The following is a 6,622-nucleotide window of genomic DNA, read 5'->3' as shown; positions in this document are numbered from 1 at the left end:
CAACGTAGATACTTTTAGACCAAATTAAATTAAACATAGCTACTTTGACAATTTGACAGCTGGCAAAGGTCATAGTAAGCTCTTAGACAGTGGCAAGGTCTGTGAGCTAAATTGCTAAATTTCAACTGCAAGTAAGTCTCCACATGTTTTCATCTCCATTTTCAGCAGTTATCTATGAAATTTTGTAAGTATTTTATTGATTTTTTTTGTATGTGTGTGTGTGTGTGTTGAGACGGAGTTTCAGTTTTGTTGACCAGGCTGGAGTGCAATGGTGCGATCTTGGCTCACTGCAACCTCTGCCTCCTGGACTCAAGCGATTCTCCTTCCTCAGCCTCTTGAGTAGCTGGGATTACAGGCATGTGCCACCATGCCCAGCTAATTTTGTATTTTTAGTAGAGACAGGGTTTCTCCATGTTGGTCAGGCTGGTCTTGAACTCCCAACCTCAGATGATCTACCTGCCTCAGCCTCCCAAAGTGCTAGGATTGCAGGCATGAGCCACCATGCCCAGCCAATATATGTGTGTGTGTTGAAACGGGGTCTTGCTTTGTAACCCAAGCTGGAGAGCAGTGGCATGATCACGGCTCCCTGCAGCCTCTACCTCACAGGCTCAATTGATCCTCCCATCCCAGCCTGAAATTTTGTGTTTTGATAGAAAGTGATAAAGAATAGCTATGAATTATAAAAAGTAAGTTATCAAACATTATGTCAAATGTGAAGTCACATTAATATTAGCTTTTCTTTTCTAAAATTCAAAGTATAAAATTTGTTATATTTACTTGTTTAATTTCACTTTTAACATTCTATTTATTTTCCTATGTAAAAAATATATGTGCAGATTAGTATTTAAAATAGGATATTTACAGTTAAATGAATATTAGATCTTACTTTTTACAGCAGATATTCATGCTAATTTTCCAAATGGGATAAAATCAAGCTTTCCTTATCCTTATATAACAGTAGTCACCAATCCACAGGCCGTGAACTGAAACGAGTCCGCGGACGGTGAGGAACTGGGCCGCACAGCAGGTGTTGAGTGGCAAGCTTCATCTGTATTTACAGCTGCTCCTGGTTACTCCGATTACTGCCTGAGCTCTGCTTCCTGTCAGATCAGCCTCGAAATTAGATTCTCATAGGAGTGTGAACCCTACGGTGAACTGCACATACAAGGAATCTAGGTTGCGTGCTTCTTTTGAGAATCCACGGCCTGATAATGTGTCACTGTCTCCCATCACTTCCAGATGGGATGGGACCATCTAGTTGCAGGAAAACAAGCTTAGGGCTCCCACTAATTCTACATTATGGTGAGCTGTATAATTACCTCATTACACAGTACATTGTAGTAATAATAGAAATAAAATCCGCAATAAATGTAATGTAACTGAATAATCCCCAAATCACCCTCCCAACACTGGTCCATGGAAAAATTGTCTTCTATGAAACCAGTCTCTGATGCCAAAATTGTGGGGGACTGCTATTATATAAGATGCAATTCTAAGGCTGATTTAATTAGTTAGAAATTTATAGTTATGTAAAAAATGATATCCTGCAAAGATTATAAGAATTATATTGTATTCTTTATAATTACATAATATTCATTATCACAGTATTTCCCTTTAAAATTAATTGAACATATTAAAGGTAATTATTTGCAATGTAATAATGTTTGCAGTTGTATTATACACTATTTCTTATTCAAATATCATTATTTGATGTAGCAATAGGCTATTATTTAATAGTTTAAATTGCTCCCAATAAAATGGGTTGAAGTGAAAAGTTTTACTTTCCATTAAAGATGAATATTAAAATAATGGTGGCTTATAATTGCCAAAATTCAGAATCAACCAAGATGTCCTTTAATAGGTGAATGTGGAGCATCGATACAATGACATATTTATTTAGCAATAAAAAGAAATGAACTATCAAATCACAAAAAGACATGGAAGAACTTTAAATGCATATTGCTAAGCAAGAGAAGTCTTTTAGCAATTTAAGAAGGGTATTATGACTCCAACTATAGGGAATTTTGGAAAGGTAAAACTCTGGTGACAGTAGCAAAAACGTTGGTGGACATCATGGGTTTGAGGAGAGAGCGAAAGTTGAGCACAGGAGATTTTTAGGACAGTGTAACTATTCTATATGACACTATATTAGTAGATACATGTCATTATACCTTTGTCAAAACCCAGAGAATGTACAACACTGAGTGAACCTTCAAGTAAACTATGGGTTTTAGTTAATAATAAGGTATTTATATTGGCTCATCAATGGTAACCAATCAACATTTAACAATCAAAAGATAACAAATCAAAAATCACAACACTAACTTAAGATGATAATCATAGAGGAAACTTTGGAGAGTATGAGATGGCATATGGTAACTCTGTATTTTCCACTTAATTTTTCTGTAAACCTGAAACTGCACAAAATACGAAGTCTATTAATGAAAAAAATAGTGAAAAAATAAACAGTGAGTACTCACTGAGTTATTCACTCTTTCCTTCATTATGGGCAAATTCAGAATATTGGAGAATAATGTTAATAGGTATAATGAAACAGAAACTTCTTTGGCTACAAAATATTCTCATAAAAATCCATTTGACTGAAAATTTATTTTTTGGAAAATATACATCATTAGAAATTTCTAAAATTTCTTATATTTCTGAGTATCTATGCTAATAGGGCCACCTAAGAGGCAGATATCTTTCTGAAAGTAATAAACCTTTTTTAAACTGATTAAAATAATAAAACAATATCAGATATGATTCAGTGATGGTTCTGGCTTCATTTCTCTGTAATACCAGCTTTAACCTTGTAATGACTTTCCCATGATGGCAAATAAATACATCAGTTGCACATTCCTCTGTATACCTCAAACTCACCTTCCCAGACCAAAGAGATGTTTTCTCTCCAAACTATATAAAAAAGAATACATATAATAGGTTTTCAGCTTCAATTTGATTAGACCAAGTTTCCACCATTGAACATGACTGTGGTAAAATAAATAAGTTGACTTATAACAACTAGCATATTCCTTTGTAGGGAACGATATCGGTCTCACACGAATCAGGTATTTGCCAAATAAAATGATAAAATCATAGATATGAAGAAAGTGAAATTTTTGTATAGACTACACAATGATCATTAAACCCATCACTTTGTGTAAATGACTTTATAGTTTGGTATTTATTCATTTACTTTTTTCCAAAAATCTATGTTCTTTTGGCATAACGAATAACTTCTATCAGCGGCCCCCAAGCTTTTTGGCACCAGGGACCAGTTTCATGGATTATAATTTTTCCATGAACAGGGGTGTGGTGAGGATGGTTTTGGGATGAAACTGTTCTACCTCAGATCACTAGGCATTAGTTAGATTCTCATAAGGAGCACGCAACCTAGATCCCTGGCATGCACAGTTCACAATGGGATTCGCACTCTGTGACAATCTAACATTGCCTCTGATTTGAGCAGAGGTGGAGCTCAGGTGCTAATGCTCACTGTTACTCACTGCTCACCTCCTGCAATGTGGCCCTGTTCCTAACAGGCCACAGACTGTAGCCCAGGGGTTTTAGACCCCTGCTGTAGTAGATGCCAGTTAACAGAAAATATTTGATTGCTGATATTGTTTGCAATTAATTATCTTACTTGAGGAAAATGATTAAATGTAAGTTAGTCACCTTAACATAATATTCAGAATATAAGATGTAACTTTCATTACTCAATTGTTTTTATTATTTCTTTGGTATATTTTATGTTTTTTCTTTTTTATTGTAATATTTTATTGGAAAACAAATATACAACTTGGAATGGATTTTAGGCAAATTATGCCATCAGTAGATTATCTTTAAGTGGCTAACAACAGTGTAAAAAGCAAGTAACAGGAGGAAAAAATGTTTCCAGTACAAGACAAACAGTATGAAAAAATAGTATATAAAAACCTGAATAACACACCTTTTTTGCAATAGTGCAACTTTTTAGTGCATATTGTTAACTGTTTATAGTCTACACAGTTACAACTTCACACTTCAACAACATGCTCACAGATCCTAAAGAAACCTGCTTTATAAGAAGGCATAACCTAGATATTCCTTCATTTGACCAACTCCATCTAATTTTAGATGTGCAGAATGGCTTAGATATATATTCAAGTGTAAGCCACATACAACATATTACTTGATCAATATTCTAAAATCAGGTTTCAGGACAATGACATTAAGAGAAAGGAAGAAAACATGGAGGAATGAAGTCCTAACTACTATACATCCATATGGTGTTATTTTTTGACAGTGGTGAAAAGCCTTTACAGATAAGTTATGAAGAAAAGGCAAATAAACAGTTTTGTACAAGAAATGTAACACATTCTGTACAACGTCAACTTTGCTGTCATCATTTGTACAAACTCTCCATACTTTACTTGACGATCACCATCAATATCTGCCTCCCTGATCATTTCATCGCCTTGGTATCTGTTAACTTCTTTCTAAGGTTTATAGGGTGAAGCTCTGTTGCACTAATATAACCATTGCCAATCTTATCAAACACATGGAATGTTTCTTTTTCAATGTCTGGGTCTTTCATTTGTCCTGCCATCATTGTCAGAAATTCAAGAGGGTCGATTGTGCCCTTACCATCAGCATCTACTTCATTAATCATATCCTCTGCTTCTGTTGGAGTCTACCCAAGATACTTCGTTACAGTTCTCAATTGCTTTATTGTTACAGTTCCATCATCATCCTTGTCAGATAGAGAAAAAATTCCTTTGAATTCTGCAATCTGCTCTCCCATCGGTTGGTCACCTGTGCTGCAAGCACTTCTGGTTTCACAGATGCAACCATACAACCTCATGGCTGGCTGGCTGACTCACTCCACTCAAACTCAGTTTTTTTGTTTTGTTTTGTTTTATTTAGCCTTACATTGCTTTTGTTTCCTTATTTCCCTAAGGTGGAAACTTAGATGATTGATTTGAAATCTCTATTCTTTTCTAATACATGTTTTTAATGTTATTATACATTTCTCTTTAAGCAGTGCTTTTGCTGCATCCTACAAATTTTGATATTTTAAATTCATTTTCATTTAGTTAAAATTGTTTTTTAAAATTTCTCTTGGTATTCCTTTAGCCACATGTTATTTAGGAGTGTATCATTTAATCTCCAAATACGCAGTATAGAAAACATTGAAAAATAATTATAAAAATGTGTTATTTTGTATTTAAGCAAGAGCAAATTCCAGATAAACTGTTGCATATATGTAAATATTTAATACCCAAATGATGAAAAAATATGCAAAAATATTTACCTGTTTTTAGGATAAGGAAGGATATCCTAATCATAGACAAGCAATCTAGAGTAAAAACTGATAGGTTTTTAAAATATTTAAATTAACACCAATCTTATAGCAATAGAAGTCAGAGTAGTGGGAGTGGATTAGCTTTGGGCTGAGGCACAAGAGAGATTTCTAGAACACAAGTTATATTCTATTCCTTTACTTTGGTAATGGTCACATCACTGTTCATTTTCTGATAATTTATCAACATGCTCATTTCTAATTGTCCACCTTTCTATATGCATAATGTGCTTTAATAAAATGTATACAAATTTAGTAGATCAAGATAACTATAAAATAGTCACTGGTAGAAAACGGAATTGGGATATGTTTTATAGAATATGTTAATACTAGGACTATAGAGTTATGTTAATCATTAAGAAAACCATAACCACCTAAGATGATACATAGTTATAAACCATGCATAAATAAATGACAGAAAAATTGAAAATACAGAGACATACATACATATTTAACAAAAGAAAAAACTATATAGTTTAAAACAAACATTACTTTTGCATTTAAAATTGGGAAAATAAAGCAAAAATTATATAAAAACATGGATAATTAAGATGTTAAAAAAAGATCATTTTATACACTGGAGATTGAAAATTACTACACTTTAAGAAAGAAAAAAATGTGCGAAGCATAGAATATAGAACAGTATGATCACAAACTGGAAGGAAAGAGATGAAATGCATGTGTTACATATGCAGAGAAATAAACATTATGTAAACATGTATTAACACAAGTGATTATAAAAAAGCAATAAGCTTATTGGTAAAGTTTAAGTCATTATTATTTAATTATATACAGTTTTTTAGCCATAAAAAGGCATTTTTGGATTTTATATCCAAGTGTGCTAGCAGTAAGATATAGTGTAAGCAAAAATAGCCATATATTTTAAAACCTGAGGTTAGTTTCCATGAAAGAAACTCATCCAAATCAACCTTACCACTTATTCCAGTCTTTGATATATTCAAAGTATTAGGTCAATTATTCCTTGATTGTCTTTCACTTAATATCTGACATTGCAATGCACATTACATGTGAAGAATACCAGTAAAAATAATGAACCAAGAAACATTTGTTAAGGCCATAAAAGCAATTTTGGAGAACAACTGAGTCACATTCAAAGTCAGTGAGAAATGTGAATCCAGCACAAATAGAACACTTAACAACTGAGTAAGATAAGCCCAAAGGATGATGACAAAATGGGCAATAATAAGACAATTTCTACTAACAAAAGATACACTTCATGTGAAAATGTATTAAATATATATTTTTTTAAATTGACCTTTT

At 33.2% G+C, this 6,622-nt stretch overlaps 1 pseudogene; it reads right to left on the bottom strand.

Moving 5' to 3' along the window:
* Window positions 1-4,298: 4,298 nt before the first annotated feature.
* On the bottom strand, window positions 4,299-4,843 carry LOC103228887 (calmodulin-like; annotated as a pseudogene).
* Window positions 4,844-6,622: the final 1,779 nt, after the last annotated feature.

This window comes from Chlorocebus sabaeus, chromosome 24, assembly GCF_047675955.1.
Source record: "Chlorocebus sabaeus isolate Y175 chromosome 24, mChlSab1.0.hap1, whole genome shotgun sequence".
Taxonomy (NCBI): Eukaryota; Metazoa; Chordata; class Mammalia; order Primates; family Cercopithecidae; genus Chlorocebus; species Chlorocebus sabaeus.
The sequence above is the reverse complement of the archived record's forward strand: the minus strand, read 5'-3'. Positions and strand labels throughout refer to the sequence as shown.